The sequence below is a fragment of the Neovison vison genome, chromosome 12 (genome assembly GCF_020171115.1).
Source record: "Neovison vison isolate M4711 chromosome 12, ASM_NN_V1, whole genome shotgun sequence".
Classification (NCBI taxonomy): domain Eukaryota; kingdom Metazoa; phylum Chordata; class Mammalia; order Carnivora; family Mustelidae; genus Neogale; species Neogale vison.
The window spans coordinates 53,284,387-53,302,031 of NC_058102.1; the positions used below are offsets into that span (position 1 = coordinate 53,284,387).

At 37.8% G+C, this 17,645-nt stretch overlaps 1 pseudogene; it reads left to right on the forward strand.

The window, feature by feature from the left end:
* Positions 1 to 327: 327 nt before the first annotated feature.
* LOC122890896 lies at positions 328 to 4,835 on the forward strand (annotated as a pseudogene).
* The last annotated feature ends 12,810 nt before the right edge of the window (positions 4,836 to 17,645 follow it).

A 17,645-nucleotide genomic window follows, 5' to 3' on the forward strand; every position in this document is an offset into this window, starting at 1 on the left:
TTTGCCCAGGGCCATAATTGCAATGACCTTGCCAGGGGCCAGGCTAAGTAATCTGCTTGGGTTTGCTCCCAGGAGCTTTTGTTCCCTGAACACTTCCGTACTGCATTGGAGGACGGGAATGAAGACGGCAGCCTCCCATTCTCCAGCCTGGAAGAGCCGAGAGATTGGGGCCATACTCCTCAGTACGCCCTCAGAGAAAAGCAGTCAGTCCCTCCCATTTCCCTGGTCTCCAGCAGCACCCCGAGCTCACGAGGCCTGTGACTGAGCGTTTCTGTCTCTGGCGCATGGCTCCATTTGGAGTCTCCAAACCCAGTGGATTCCTGTAGTATGCTCCTGCACCACTCCTTCCAGAGGAGGAAAGAGGGGGTCTCCCTAGATCTGCCTCCTGTGAGGCCCCAGCTCAAAGGAGTATATACATTTCTCCACTGTGCCTCGGATCATCGTTTAAGGTAACCTCGAGCTGAAAGCTCACTCCTCGGCTCTGTCTCTGTAACCGGCTTCCCCACTCTGACTCCTGGGAGCTCTGCCTGGTCTTTCTGTGACCTCGCGGGTCCTGAGACCACACTGTCCCAGCCAGGGTTCCACTCTACCTCCCCACCCCACTTAGGTACTGGAGCGATGTCCCTCCGTGGACCAGACTTCTGAAAGTTCTGACCCTGTGCTCCACTGCTCTCTCACTTGCTGGACCCAGCTGATGGAGGCTCCCTTCCCCTCCTGCGGTCTCTCTTCCCATATATCACCTCAGACTCACTTCTCTGCATGTCCTACCTTCCAGACTAGTCACTTTTCTGTTCATAGAATTGTTACTATTCTTTTCTTTTATTGCCTGTTAAGTTTGTAGGTGTTCAAGCTTTGATAACTATCTAGCTGAATTCCTGGAACCAGATGAAATTTAGGTCTCCTTTTCCTCTGCTATATTGCTCTTCCCTAATGTAAATCTTTTTATGCAGTGAATAATCACCTGCAATTCATTATATATGTGTACTTTTATGCCTATATATTCAGGAATTCAGATATTAATGCTCTATAACACAAAGAATGCCTATAAAACTGTAACATCCTTGAAGCAACTTCCAGCAGACTGGGTGGGTGAAGCACTACTCAGGAGTAAAAAATATACTTCTTACACCAGACAGTGATAGAATGTCCATCTTAAAGCTTTTAGTCCATTGACATTTGCTATAGAACCAAATGTAGCAAGACATATATATTGTTAGGAACAACACATTTATGGTTGAAAATGCTTGCTATCCTGCATTTTTCTCTGATATCAACCCTCTTCTCTACCCAGGCAGTATGTGGTCCTGGGCCCCTCCCTGCTCCACACTGGGACCCCTGAGAAGGATTACCCGAACAAGGCAGTGTCTGTAAATGCTTCCTTAGAGTCCACTGGGGGCAACCAGAGCCTCTTCGTTGACCTGGTGGTGGAGAAGGACTTATATCACTGCATCTCCTTCACTTGAGTACTATCTGCCTGTCCTTGTTTGATACAGCATATTGAGTCATGGTGAATGGTGCTGAATCCCAAAGAATGACTTTAATGTTAGTGAGGACTTCATAAAGTACTGAAGAGAGTGGGTTTTCAGCTGCTATGGAACAAAGTATGGATCTTCCACCGACTTAGGAAAGAAATATTTTTTATGTGTTAAAATCCAATTTAAGTTCTAAAAAAAGAATCCTATTAGCCATAGAAAACATATGACTTGGTCAGAGAGATTTTTGAGCTTTGATATATAACCATCTCTTTAAGGCCAGAGTAGGACAGTGCCTAGAAAGAGATTATACAAAAATCTCAAGGTAGGACAGTATGTAGCAGAATGTTTGCCCTGTGGTGAGATGTTAGACATCTCTGTCCTCTGAATGTATAAATGGTGCAAGATAGTCAAAGCAAACATCCAGTACCTCTTTGAAGTTGCCCAGCTTGGGATACTCAGCTATCATGTTCTCCCACATTTTTACAGAGAGACTTCTTTCCATCCCTTCACAATGTATATACTCTGTTAATAGGAGAATGATTTAAGAATGAGAGTTCCTGGTAAGCTATATGGAGATTTGGGTCCCACTGATGTTTGCTCTCACTGATATATTTCCCCTCTACCTTATATTATTATCTTCAAGCATTTCTAGAGAAATATTTATACTTAGCACTTTGTGAGGCTAAAAGAGAGACAGAAAACAGTCATGGATGAAGGATTGGGAGGGAAAAGATTGTGTGGCTCCTCAACAGCGTTCTTTGTTCCGTAGCTCCCAAGGATCTCATCCTCTTCAGAGGTGGCATTCCTCACTGTCCAGATAAAGGGACCAACACAAGACTTTAGGAAGAGGAACACAGTGCTGGTAAAGAATGCTTAAAGTCTGGTCTTTGTCCAGACTGACAAACCCATATATAAACCAGCACATTACAGGTATGTCAGGAAATTCCTCTATTTCTCTCAGTCAGGGGGCAGTGCTGAGAAGGAGAGGACTCCCCTCAGCAGGTTTTGTAGAGTAAACTGCTTTATCATGTCTGAGTCTTACCATGGAATTTCTTTTTCAGTAAAATTCAATATTGTCTCTGTGGATGAGAATTTTCACCCCCTGAATGAACTGGTAACTATCTCGAGTGTTATGGTTTTGGTGGAGGGTTGGGTGGGAGTAGCCACCCAAGTGGGAGCAGGAAGGTCCAGGAAAAGCAAGAAGACAAAAAACATTCCTTTTGGAAGCTGGGCTCCAGCCACGCCACAGATCTAGAGCCTTATGGAGGGCCTAACTGAAGAGTGAGAGATGAGGAAGATATTTCTCTTATACAGTAATTAATCATTTGACAATAGCTAGATTTATTGCTGTGAACACAATACATTAAACATAATGAAGAGACACAATAAAGAAGTTAGGCACTATCCATAGCCATACTCTCAAGGAGTTTATGATTAATTAAAGGGTGAAGAGTTTCATTGATTCTGAATATATCTCTCCATCTATCTGCAGTAGACAATATTGTAATATGGTAATAAATACATACATGTGTATTTTATATATTTTTTTCTATAATAGGTATTAATACACAAAGTAGCATAGATATCATATACAATATATATTATATACAAAGATTGCATTTTTGCTAGTTGGGTGTCCCTTCTAATTAGTTTTTAACAAGGCAAAGAAACAAAGCTACTTTAAAAACACTGAAAAAATAAAAAAAACAGTTTTTAAATTAGAAAAAATACTATTGGTTAACTTTTTTTCTTTTTTTTAAGATTTTATTTATTTATTTGACAGACAGAGATCAAAAGTAGGCAGAGAGGCAGGCAGAGAGAGAGAGAGCAAGGGAAACATGCTCCCTGCTGAGCAGAGAGCCCGATGTAGGCCTCGATCCAGGACCCTGGGATCATGACCTGAGTCGAAAGCAGAGGCTTTGACCCACTGAGCCACCCAGGCACCCTCTTGGTTAACTCTTAATCAAATCATTCTGAGAACTCTATTCCTATTTGGTCTTAATTATAATAACATATGACTCTATTAACATCCATTTCCTAATTTATGCAACTCTATAGTATAGTCATATTCTTTATCTCAGTACCTAATTATTAGTAAATAATATTAATAAATTAGTAAATATTAATAAAACTCATTCACCAATAATACTTTTTTAAGGAAATAGCAACACAATGATTGTTGTGGAAATACTTGTGCTTTTCTTAGAACTATTTACTGGTTTCCCTAAGTAATTCTAGTTCTCTAATGTTTCAGCTTAAACTTTATCATATCTTACTACAGATACTATTTTTCCTAAGTAAGCTATTGAATCATGAGTCTGAAATCACAGTCTTTGGTGAAATTCTAATCACATTGCTTCTTTCCTTTTTTCAAATAGATTCCACTGGTATACCTTGAAGTAAGCAACAGAAGTAATCTCACATAAAGAAATCAACATATTTAAAGTTAGAAGTTCTGATATTCCTTACAGATAAATTACTATTTTAAAAAATCCCTTCAGGTCTAAAATTTCCTACTCCTAAATGTCAGGTTTATTCTATTTTATTTTTCTTCTGTGTTTACCTCTTCTGAAGGCAAGGCGAGTTACCAACCCCATTTGTCATTTGTTTGGTTCAAGGACTATTATGGCTACATAATTATTCCCCTTTCTCCTTGTTTATCTCTAGGACCCAAAAAGAAATCGAATTGGTTCTAACAGCAGAGTCTCAGATTGGAGAGTGGCCTCCAACAGCTGGCCTTTCCTCTCTCCTCTGAGCCCATTCAGGGTTCTTACAAGGTGGTGGTACAGAAGGAATTGGGTGAAAGGATAAAGCACCCCTTCACTGTAGAAGAATTTGGTATGCATTCTGAAAAATGAAAAAGATACAACTTTTTGGTTCATACCGTGCACTCACTTAGACTTTCTGAATGTCCCATAGGTATGTTGAACTTGGATTAGAATCAACTTGAGTGGTTTGTAAAGCCATCATAATTCTGTGCACCAGAAACTCTCAAGAGCTTGATTTTCAGTGGCAAGTTATACATTGCTGAGTATCAAAATTCTTATTTCAGTGGAGTCAACATTCCTTGATAGTGTCATTGAGATCTGCTGTGATCATAAAGTCGTTTAAATTTTGCATGAACTGTTAAAATTTATCATCTTAAAGCTGGCCCTTGAAAAATGGATCTAGCATTTCAGGGTATTATATTGGGAAAAGTTATAGACATGAAATATTTGTATTTCCATTAAATGTTCACCAGTCTCCCTATTTCCATTATCTCTATCAACAGTGCTTCCCAAGATTGAGGGCAAAGTTCAGGTGCCAAAGAAAATCAGTATCCTGGATGAAAAAGTGAACATATCAGAATGTAAGATGTGAGTTAAGTTGCTTTTGTCTGAAATTTCCTATTTAGCCTCAATTTTGAGTCATTGTGTATATAATTATAAGTTAACTTTCCACAGAATTAAAAAATTAAAAGATTATTCCAATGACTTATTTCAACTGCTTATGGCTAAATTTTTCAAATATACAAAGGAATAGAGGACCCCCATAATCATGGTTTCAACAATTGACATCATTCTATATTTGCTACATTGTGTTTTTTGCTTTAATATTTCAGTATAAATTACAAAGATCATGACATTGTGCCCTAGATGCAGTACTATGTACCTCTAAAAATTACTGACATTTTTTCCCCTACATAGTTATGATCCCATTATGACACTTTACAATAATAAAAGTACTTTTCCAATACTAAATCTCATTTTACAGTCAAGTTCCTTCAACCTTTCTAAAAATGCTGTTTACTCTCTGCTTTCAGTTATTATGACTCAAGTGCACCCTTTTGTTCCAGCTCTCTGCAATGGAAACTTTCAACTGAATGCAAAAGTTAACAAAATAGGAAAATGAAAATCCATGTACCCATCAACCATGATAAAAATTGTGAAATTTTGTCAATTTTGTTCCATTTGTTCTCCCCCCTTCCAATTTTTTTCTCTAGTAGTTTTTTAACAAGCCATGGGAATCTGTAAATATATTAAAGCTTTAAAAGTCCTTAACCTCAGGGTGCCTATGTGACTCAGTCCGTTAAGCTTCTGTCTTCAGCTCAGGTTATGATTCCAGGGACCCTGGACTGAGCCCTGCATCAGGTTTCCTGCTCATAAAGAGCCTGCTTCGCCCTCTCCCTCTGTCTGCTGCTCTACCTACTTGTATTTTCTCTACCTCTCTCTCTCTCTCTGTCAAAAAATAAATAAGCAAAAACAAAAATCTTTAACCTCTTTTTCTCCCCGTGATGTTAATTTATTGAAAAGCATAGGTCATTTGGGTTGCAAAAGCCCCACTTGCTGGATTTGCCTGATTGCTTCCTAATGGTATGTTGAATTGATTAATTTCGATTTCTCCTCTGGCCAGTTTCAAGAGGATACCTGGAGTATTTTGCATAGATAGGTCATAGATCCTCTTGATGCAGTGTAAGAACAGATTTTTAAAACCTGAAATAATCTCTGTTTTTAATTTTTTGAGAAACCTCCATGCTGTTTTTCATTTATACTGCACCATTTTACATTTCCATCAACAATGTGCATAATGACTAGTATCATAAAGTTTCTCCCGATATTTTTGACAGAAATTTTATAATTTCAGGTCTTATAGTTAAGTCTTTAATCTATTTTGAGTCAATATTTGTGTATGGTGTAACATAAGGGTTTAATTTCATTCTTTTGCATGTAGATATCCAGTTTTCCTGACAATTTTGTTGACGATACTATCCTCACTATGTATTTTTGGCACTTTTCAAAGACTAACAGAATATATATAAATGAATTAATTTCTGGACTTTGATCCATTAAAAAAGGAAAAAGCTTTTCCTTTTTTCTCAAGACTGTTTTGAGTATTTAGGGTCCTTTGTTGTTCTATATGAATTTCAAGATTTTTTTTCTATTCCTGTAAAGAATGCCATTATGATTTTGATAGGGACTGCATTGAATCTGGAGATTGCCTTGGGAAGTATGGCTATCTTAATATTGTCTTCCAATCCATGAACATAGGATGCCTTTCCATTTTTTGTGACTACATTCTTTCATTGATGTTCTGTAGTTTTCAGTGTGCAAGTCTTTCACCTTCTTGGTTAAGTGTGTTACTAAATCTTTTGTTATTTTTGTTGCTATTGTAAATAGGATTGCTTTCTTAATTTCTTTCTCATATAATCCATTGTTAGTGTACAGAAACACAGCTGGGTTTGTATGTTGATTTTGTATCCTTCAACTTTATGGGATTGGTTTATTAGTTCTAACAGTTTGTGTGTGTGTGATGGCGTTAGAGGGGATTCTATATATTATATTATGTCCTCTGCAAATAGTGATAGTTTTACTTCTTTTCTGATTTGGATGACTTATTTTTTGGTATGATTTCTATTTTTTTATTTGAATATAGGTGACACTTAATGTGACATTAGTTTCATTTGTACAACAAATGAAATCAGTCTCATACAACAAATGAAATAATTTTTTATGTTATGCTGAGCTCAGTCCAAGTGTAGCTACCATCTGACACCATATAACATGATTACAATGTCATTGAATATATTCCTTTTGCTGTACCTTTTACTCCCATGACTTATTCATTCCATAACTGGAAGCCTGTGTCTCCCATTTCCTTTCACCCATTTTGTCCATCCTCTCTAGCAATCATTAATTTGTTCTCTGCATGTATAAACCTGATTCTTCCTTTTGTTTGTTGATTCATTTTTTGCTTTCCAGATTGCATACATAAGTGAAATTATATAGTATCTGCTTCTCTGTTTATTTCATTTAACATAATACCCTCCAGTTTCAACCATGTTGTTGTAAATGGCAAGACCTCATCCTTTTTATGGTTGAGTCGTATCATCTTTATCCATTCATCTATTTTTTTTAAAGATTTTGTTTGTTTATTTATTTGACAGGCAGAGATCACAAGTAGACAGAGAGGCAGACAGAGAGAGAGGAGGAAGCAGGCTGAGCAGAGAGCCAGAGGCGGGGCTCAATCCCAGGACCCTGGGATCATGAGCTGAGCCAAAGGCAGAGGCTTTAACCTACTGAGCCACCAAGGTGCCCCTCCATTCACCTATTGATGGCACTTGGGTTGCTTCCATACCTTGACTATTGTAAAAAATGTTGCAGTAAACATGATGGTGCATATATCTTTCCAAATTAGTATTTTTATTTTCTTTCAAATTAGTATTTTCATTTTCACATTCATTTTCTTTCATTTTCATTTTCTAAATATCCAGTAGCAGGATTATTGGGTCATATGGTGATTACATTTTCAATTTTTTGGAAAACCTACATAATTTTTCACAGCGACTGTACCAATCTACATTCCTACCAGCAGGGTACAAGGATTCCTTTTTCTCCACCATCTTTGCTGACATGGGGTATAATATTCTAAATATGTCTCTTAAGTCCATAAAGTCTCTAAGGTTGTTCAGTCTGTTTCCTTATTGAATTTATGTCTGGATAGTCTATCTATTATGGACTTTCTATTATAGCATCCTATTTTTTATTGTTTCATTGTCTGTTTCTTCTTTCTGTTCCATCAGTGTTTGTTCATATATTTAAGTGCTTTGATGCTAGGTGCATATAGATTTATAATTGTTATGTCTTCTTGGTGAATTGATCTTTTTATCATTATATAATTTCCTCTTTGTCTCTTATCACAGTTCTTGACTTAAAGTCAATTTTATGTGATATTAGTATAACCACTGCTGATCTTTTTTGGGTACCACTTTTATGAAATATCTTTTTTCTATCTCTTTGCTTTTGGTCTATATGTGTCTTTAAATCTAAAGTGCATCTCCTGTATATAGCATATAGTTGGATCTTGTATTTTTAATCTATTCATCCCCTTTGTTTTTTATTGGATAATTAACATTTAAAGTAATTATTGATAGTGAAGAACTTACTAATGCTGTTTTTGAAATTTTTTTTTGTCTTGTAGGATTCCTTTCTTCTTTAACCTTTTGCAATTACAAATAACTCTTACATTTGATTTCAAGCTTGAGAATTAAAACTCATTTCCTACAAATCATCAGTAGCAGAAGAACCAGCCAGGGTTCTTCTAGAAAATAAAGGAAATAAATAAACATATACCCATCTGAATATTATATACAGAAAGCATCAAAGCATCTGGAACTCTGCCTCAATTCTGTCTTCGAGTCAAAACCAAGGAATTAATTGTTTAATTTAACAGCATCCTAGGATGATATCTGTTATCTTAGAAAGGGGTTTCAGAATAAGATGCTCTGATTACATTTTTAATTTGAAGTGATATTTGAGGCATTTAGAAATAGGAAAGAAAACTAATGCCCAAAGCAATCCAATTACTAATCATTCCATTTTTAATAAGAAAGAGAAAACTAATAGACATATGGAGTACACACACACTATTTGGTTTTGTTTTTTCCATTTTTAAATATTTTTTATAAACATATAATATATTTTTATCCCCAGGGGTACGGGTCTGTGAATCGCCAGGTTTACACACTTCACAGCACTCACCGAAGCACATACCCTCTCCAATGTCCATAATCCCACTCCCCTTATCCCAACCCCCCTCCCCCCAGCAACCCTCAGTTTGTTTTGTGAGATTAAGAGTCACTTATGGCTTGTATCCCTCCCAATCCCATCTTGTTTCATTTATTCTTCTCCTACCCCCTTAAGTCCCCATGTTGCATCACCACTTCCTCATATCAGGGAGATCATATGATAGTTTTCTTTCTCCGCTTGACTTATTTCGCTAAGCATGATATGCTCTAGTTCCATCCATGTTGTCACAAATGGCAAGATTTCATTTCTTTTGATGGCTGCATAGTATTCCATTGTGAGTATATATACCACATCTTCTTTATCCATTCATCTGTCCCATGGACATCTAGGTTCTTTCCATAGTTTGGCTATTGTGGACATTGCTGCTATAAACATTCAGGTGCACGTGCCCCTTCGGATCACTACATTTGTATCTTTAGGGTAAATACCCAGTAGTGCAATTGCTGGGTCATAGGGCAGTTCTATTTTCAACATCTTGAGGAACCTCCATGCTGTTTTCCAGAGTGGTTGCACCAGCTTGCATTCCCACCAGCAGTGTAGGAGGGTTCCCCTTTCTCCGCGTCCTGGCCAGCATCTGTCAATTCCTGACTTGTTCATTTTAGCCATTCTGACTGGTGTGAGGTGATAGCTCATTGTGGTTTTGATTTGTATTTCCCTGATGCCGAGTGATATGGAGCACTTTTTCATGTGTCTGTTGGCCATCTGGATGTCTTCTTTGCAGAAATGTCTGTTCATGTCCTCTGCCCATTTCTTGATTGGATTATTTGTTCTTTGGGTGTTGAGTTTGCTAAGTTCTTTATAGATTTTGGACACTAGTCCTTTATCTGATATGTCGTTTGCAAATATCTTCTCCCATTCTGTCAGTTGTCTTTTGGTTTTGTTAACTGTTTTCTTTGCTGTGCAAAAGCTTTTGATCTTGATAAAATCCCAATAGTTAATTTTTGCCCTTACTTCCCTTGCCTTTGGTGATGTTCCTAGGAAGATGTTGCTGTGGTTTAGGTCAGAGATTGCTGCCTGTGTTCTCCTCAAGGATTTTGATGGATTCCTTTCTCACATTGAGGTCCTTCATCCATTTTGAGTCTATTTTCATGTGTGGTGTAAGGAAATGGTCCAATTTCATTTTTCTGCATGTGGCTGTCCAATTTTCGCAACACCATTTATTGAAGAGGCTGTCTTTTTTCCATTGGACATTCTTTCCTGCTTTGTCAAAGATTAGTTGACCATAGAGTTGAGGGTCTATTTCTGGGCTCTCTATTCTGTTCCATTGATTTATGTGTCTGTTTTTGTGCCAGTACCATGCTGTCTTGATGATGACAGCTTTGTAATAGAGCTTGAAGTCCGGAATTATGATGCCACCAACTTTGGCTTTCTTTTTCAATATTCCTTTGGCTATTCGAGGTCTTTTTTGGATCCATATAAATTTTAGGATTATTTGTTCCATTTCTTTGAAAAAGATGGATGGTACTTTGATAGGAATGGCATTAAATGTGTAGATTGCTTTAGGTAGCATAGACATTTTCACAATATTTATTCTTCCAATCCAGGAGCATGGAACATTTTTCCATTTCTTTGTGTCTTCCTCAATTTCTTTCATGAGTACTTTGTAGTTTTCTGAGTATAGATTCTTCACCTCTTTGGTTAGGTTTATTCCTAGGTATCTTATGGTTTGGGGTGCAATTGTAAATGGGATTGACTCCTTAATTTCTCTTTCTTCTGTCTTGTTGTTGGTGTAGAGAAATGCAACTGATTTCTGGGCATTGATGTTATATCCTGACACTGTACTGAATTCCTGTACAAGTTCTAGCAGTTTTGGAGTGGAGTCTTTTGGGTTTTCCACATATAGTATCATATCATCTGCAAAGAGTGATAGTTTGACTTCTTCTTTGCCAATTTGGATGCCTTTAATTTCCTGTTGTTGTCTGATTGCTGAGGCTAGGACTTCTAGTACTATGTTGAATAGCAGTGGTGATAATGGACATCCCTGCCGTGTTCCTGACCTTTGCGGAAAAGCTTTCAGTTTTTCTCCATTGAGAATGATATTTGTGGTGGGTTTTTCATAGATGGCTTTGATAATATTGAGGTATGCACCCTCTATCCCTACACTTTGAAGAGTTTTGATCAGGAAGGGATGTTGTACTTTGTCAAATGCTTTTTCAGCATCTATTGAGAGTATCATATGGTTCTTTTTCTTTTTTTTATTGATGTGTTGTATCACACTGACTGATTTGAGGATGCTGTACCAACCTTGCAGCCCTGGAATAAATCCCACTTGGTCGTGGTGAATAATCCTTTTAACGTACTGTTGAATCCTATTGGCTAGTATTTTGGTGAGAATTCTTGCATCTGTGTTCATCAGAGATATTTGTCTATAGCTCTCTTTTTTGATGGGATCCTTGTCTGGTTTTGGGATCAAGGTGATGCTGGCCTCATAAAATGAGTTTGGAAGTTTTCCTTCCATTTCTATTTTTTGGAACAGTTTCAGGAGAATAAGAATTAGTTCTTCTTTAAATGTTTGGTAGAATTCCCCTGGGAAGCCGTCTGGTCCTGGGCTTTTGTTTGTTTGGAGATTTTTGATGACTGTTTCAATCTCCTTACTGGTTTTGGGCCTGTTCAGGCTTTCTATTTCTTCCTCGTTCAGTTGTGGTAGTTTATATGTCTCTAGGAATGCATCCATTTTTTCCAGATTGTCAAATTTGTTGGCATAGAGTTGCTCATAGTATGTTCTTATAATTGTCTGTATTTCTTTGGTATTAGATGAGATCTCTCCTCTTTCATTCATGTTTTTATTTATTTGGGTCCTTTCTCTTTTCTTATTGATAAGTCTGTCTAGGGGGTTATCAATTTTATTAATTCTTTCAGAAAACCAGCTCCTAGTTTCATTGATTTGTTCTATTGGTTTTCTGGTTTCTTTTTCATTGATTTCTGCTCTGATCTTTATGATTTCTCTTCTCCTGCTGGGCTTAGGGTTTCTTTCTTGTTCTTTCTCCAGCTCCTTTAGGTGTGGGATTAGGATGTGTACCTGAGACCTTTCTTGTTTCTTGAGAAAGGCTTGTACCGCTATATATTTTCCTCTCAGGACTGCCTTTGTTGTGTCCCACAGATTTTGAATCGTTGTGTTATCATTATCATTTGTTTCCATGATTTTTTTCAATTCTTCTTTATTTTCTTGGTTGACCCATTCATTCTTTAGAAGGATGCTGTTTAGTCTCCATGTATTTGGGTTTTTTCCAAACTTCCTCTTGTGGTTGAGTTCTAGCTTCAGAGCATTATGGTCTGAAAATATGCAGGGAATGATCCCAATCTTTTGATACTGGTTGAGTCCTGCTTTAGGACCGAGAATGTGATCTATTCTGGAGAATGTTCCATGTGCACTAGAGAAGAATGTCTATTCTGTTGCTTTGGGATGAAACGTTCTGAGTATATCTGTGATGTCCATCTGGTCCAGTGTGTCATTTAAGGCCTTTATTTCCTTTTGATCTTTTGCTTGAATGATCTGTCCATTTCAGTGAGGGAGTGTTAAAGTCCCTACTATTATTGTATTTTTGTTGATGTGTTTCTTTGATTTTGTTATTAATTGGTTTATATAGTTGACTGCTCCCACATTGGGGGCATAGATACTTAAAATTGTTAGATCTTCTTGTTGGACAGACCCTTTGAGTATGATATAGTGTCCTTCCTCATCTCTTATTATAGTCTTTGGCTTAAAATCTAATTGATCTGATATAAGGATTGCTACTCCTGCTTTCTTCTGATGTTCATTAGCATGGTAAATTCTTTTCCACCCCCTCACTTTAAGTTGGAGATGTCTTCGGGCTTAAAATGAGTTTCTTATAGAAACATATAGATGGGTTTTGTTTTTTTATCCATTCTGATACCCTGTGTCTTTTGATAGGGGCATTTAGCCTATTAACATGCTGGGTAACTATTGAGAGATATGAATTTACCGCTATTGTATTGCCTGTAAAGTGACAGTTACTGTATATTGTCTTTGTTCCTTTCTGATCTACCACTTGTAGGCTCTATCTTTGCTTAGAGGACCCCTTTCAATATTTCCTATAGAGCTGATTTGGTGTTTGCAAATTCTTTCAGTTTTCGTTTGTCCTGGGAAGCTTTTAATCTCTCCTTCTATTTTCAATGATAGCCTAGCTGGATATAGTATTCTTGGCTGCATGTTTTTCTCATTTAGTGCTCTGAATATATAATGCCAGCTGGTATCATTGGTCTGCTGCCTATCTAATATTTTTACCATTCTTTGTTACAGACTTCTTTTTCTGGGCTGCTTTCAGGATTTTCTCTTTGTAACTAAGACTTGTAAATTTTACTATTAGGTGACGGGGTGTGGGCCTATTCTTATTGATTTTGAGGGGCTTTCTCTGACCTCCTGAATTTTGATGCTTGTTCCCTTTGCCATATTGGGGAAATTCTCCCCAATAATTCTCTCCAGTATACCTTCTGCTCCCCTCTCTCTTTCTTCTTCTTCTGGAATCCCAATTATTCTAATGTTGTTTCATCTTATGGTGTCACTTATCTCTCGAATTCTCCCCTCGTGTTCCAGTAGTTGTATGTCCCTCTTTTGCTCAGCTTCTTTATTCTTTGTCATTTTGTCTTCTATATCGCTAATTCTTTCTTATGCCTCATTAATCCTAGCAGTGAGAGCCTCCATTTTTTATTGTACTTCATTAATAGCCTTTTTGATTTCAACTTGATTAGATTTTAGTTCTTTTTTTTCTCCAGAAAGGGCTTTTATATCTCCCGAGAGGGTTTCTCTAATATCTTCCATGCCTTTTTCGAGCCGGGCTAGAACCTTGAGAATTGTCATTCTGAACTCTAGATCTGACATATTACCAATGTCTGTTTGATTAGGTCCCTAGCCTTTAGTACTGCTTCTTGTTCTTTTTTTTGTGGTGAATTTTTTCCGCCTTGTCATTATGTCCAGATAAGAGTATATGAAGGAGCAAGTAAAATACTAAAAGGGTGGCAACAACCCCAGGAAAATATGCTTTAACCAAGTCAGAAGAGATCTCAAATCATGAGGGGGGAGAAAGGGGATAAAAAGAGGTTCAGAAAGAAAGGAAGAAAAAAAAAGGAAAGAAGGAAAAGAATTTAAAAAAGAAAATGAATAAAGAATAGTATAAAAAAGAAAATATATATATATATATATTAGATAAACTAGTTTAAAAACGTTAAAAAAGAAAAGGGTAAAAGTTAAAAAATTTTAGCAGAAGAAGAGAAAAAAATCAAAAAGAAAAAAGAATTAAATTAACTGCAAGACTAAAGAATCATAGGGAGAAAACCATGAGTTCCGTGCTTTGCTTTCTCCTCCTCTGGAATTCTGCTGCTCTCCTAGGTATTGAAACTGCATTCCTTAGTAGGTGAACTTGGTCTTGGCTGGATTTCTTGTTGATCTTCTGGGGGAGGGGCCTGTTGTAGTGATTCTCAAGTGTCTTTGCCCCAGGTGGAATTGCACCGCCCTTACCAGGGTCTGGGCTGAGTAATCAGTTCGGGTTTGCTTTCGGGAGCTTTTGTTCCCTGAGCGCTTTCTGTAGAGTTCCGGAGGACGGGAATACTAATTGCGGCCTCCTGGTCTCCGGCCCGGAGGAGCCGAGAGCCCTGGGCCCCAGTCCTCAGATCGCCCTCAGAGAACAGCACCCAGTAACTCCCGTCTGCCTGACCTCTGGCCGCACTCCGAGCTCACCGAGCCTGCAACCGGTTCAAGGTACCCCTGAGCTATGAGCTCACTGTTGGCTCTGTCTCTGTAGCTGGCTTCCCTGTTCTAATACCTGTAAGCTCTGCGACACTCAGACACCCCCAATCCTTCTGTGACCCTGCAGGACCTGATCTGCACTTTTTTTTTTAAAGATTTTATTTATTTATTTGACCGACAGAGATCACAAGTAGGCAGAGAAGCAGGCAGAGGGAGGAGGAGGAAGCAGGCTCCCCGCCAAGCAGAGAGCCCAATGAGGGGCTTGATCCCAGGACCCTGGGATCATGACCTGAGCCAAAGGCAGAGGCTTTAACCCACTGAGCCACCCAGGCGCCCCACCTGAACTTTTTTTAAAATTTATTTTTATTTATTTTCAGCATAACAGTATTCATTATTTTTGCACCACACCCAGTGCTCAATGCAAGCCGTGCCCTCTATAATACCCACCACCTGGTACCCCAACCTCCCACCCCCCCGCCACTTCAAACCCCTCAGATTGCTTTTCAGAGTCCATAGTCTCACATGGTTCACCTCCCCTTCCAATTTCCCCCTACTCCCTTCTCCTCTCTAACTCCCCATGTCCTCCATGCTATTTGTTATGCTCCACAAAGAAGTGAAACCATATGATAATTGACTCTCTCTGCTTGACTTATTTCACTCAGCATAATCTCTTCCAGTCCCGTCCATGTTGCTACAAAAGTTGGGTATTCATCCTTTCTGATGGAGGCATAATACTCCATATATATATGGACCATATCTTCTTTATCCATTCGTCTGTTGAAGGGCATCTTGGTTCTTTCCACAGTTTGGTGACCGTGGCCATTGCTGCTATAAACATTGGGGTACAGATGGCCCTTCTTTTCACTACATCTGTATCTTTGGGGTAAATACCCAGTAGTGCGATTGCAGGGAGCCTGCTTCTCCTTATTGTCATAGGGAAGTTCTATTTTTAATTTCTTGAGGAATCTCCACACTGTTCTCCAAAGAGGCTGCACCAACTTGCATTCCCAACAACAGTGTAAGAGGGTTCCCCTTTCTACACATCCCCTCCAACATGTTGTTCCCTGTCTTGCTAATTTTGGCCATTCTAACTGGTGTAAGGTGGTATCTCAATGTGGTTTTAATTTGAATCTCCCTGAGGGCTAGTGATGATGAACATTTTTTCATGTGTCTGATAGCCATTTGTATGTCTTCATTGGAGAAGTGTCTGTTCATATATTCTGCCCATTTTTTGATATGATTGTCTTTTTTGTGTGTGTTGAGTTACCTGCACTTTTTCATTCTGTACAGGGGATTGCTTTCTCTCTTACCTTGCTGTTAGAAGCATGTGGCAGTCCCTTCTTTAATTCTCCCAAACACAACTGGAATTGACCTCATCCTTTATCTCTCTGAATTCACTCCTATATATTTCCATTGACATATGTCTTTATTAACTGAAGGATTTGTCATTTTATTTTCTTTTGGTTGTACTTTTTCCCCCCATTATTCTTTGTCACTGCGACTATAGAGCAGTTACCACAGTGCATTATACATATTTTTATTTAGGTTCCCTGGTCCGTTTCCTGCTTATGAATTTTGCATTGCTTCTTCACCTTTTTGTTGCCATCCCAAATCAGATTACCCAGCATGTAACAAGAGCTCAATACATTTGTTGATTATGTTGATTTGTTTCAACCATATTAAAATATGAAGATTCATATTAAATACCAGGTATTTACGATGACATTATTCACTGTTGATTTGAAGAACAGATTTCTATGGAATTATGAATCAATGTTTCTTATAATGTCAAATAGTTTATGTGATATTTAAATGTTATTATAAAAGTTTAATGTTTCCTAACACATAGTCACTAAAGAAAATTAAGACAAAACTCCTAAGATATAAGATAAAAACAAATTCCTTATAAACAATTACAGAAACAAGATCTGAAAATGGTTTGTGGTTTGGGTGCTTACATCTGTGTGTATATTTTCTGTGTAGACTCACCTTAACAATACTGCATTTTCCCTTTCTTTTAACACATTACGCAGAGTAAATTAGGTATTTTTGAATTGTGTCAACACTCTGTGAAATATTTGAGACAGCTATGTAATATTCAATCACAATAGGTTAATTTTATTACTTTTTTTTTTTAAATATCAGGGCACCCTTCTTGTAAGAGATATATTCTTGAAAATCTCAGTGTAAAACTTATTCACTTCAGGACTTATCCTGTTAAAAGATGACATGTGTTTTTTGTGGACTATTTAAAGTCTAGTCCCCATGTGGCCACAGCAGAAATAGCTTAAAGTACACTCAGTTTGCCAGCTTTATTTTATTATTTAATTTAATTTAATTTAATTATTTTTGCCAGCTTTAAAACTATGAAAAGTGAACTATTTTTGTCAGTTACAAAATATGAAGGGGTGGCACCCGGCTGCTCAGTTGGCTAAGCATCTGCCTTAGTCTCAGTTCATGATCCGGCTTTTGGGATCAAGCCCTGAATCAGGCTCCCTGCTCAGTGGAGAGTCTGCTCCTCCCTCTGCGTGCTGGTCCCCCTGCTTGGGCTGTCTTTCTCTCTCTCTCTAACAAATAAATAAATAGCATCTTTAAAAAAAAAGAATTTAAAATCTAAAACTTAAGATTCAAAATTTGAACAATTTTGCCATCAATAACTGCCTGTAAGATTTTCGGTGTGGACTGATGTTAGGTCTTTTGGAATTACGCAGAAGAAGAGGGAGAGAGGACTGTATCAATATCAAAAGGCAGTTAGGAAAAAAAAAAAAAAAAAGGCAGTTAGGTCACATATGAAGTGAGGGCAACCTGGATGTGCCCCTGTCCCCCACCCTATTACTTTTTTGAGGTTCATCTCTTTATATTCCTTGGTAGGCCGAGTTTAGGAAAGTAGTGGGACAGTTA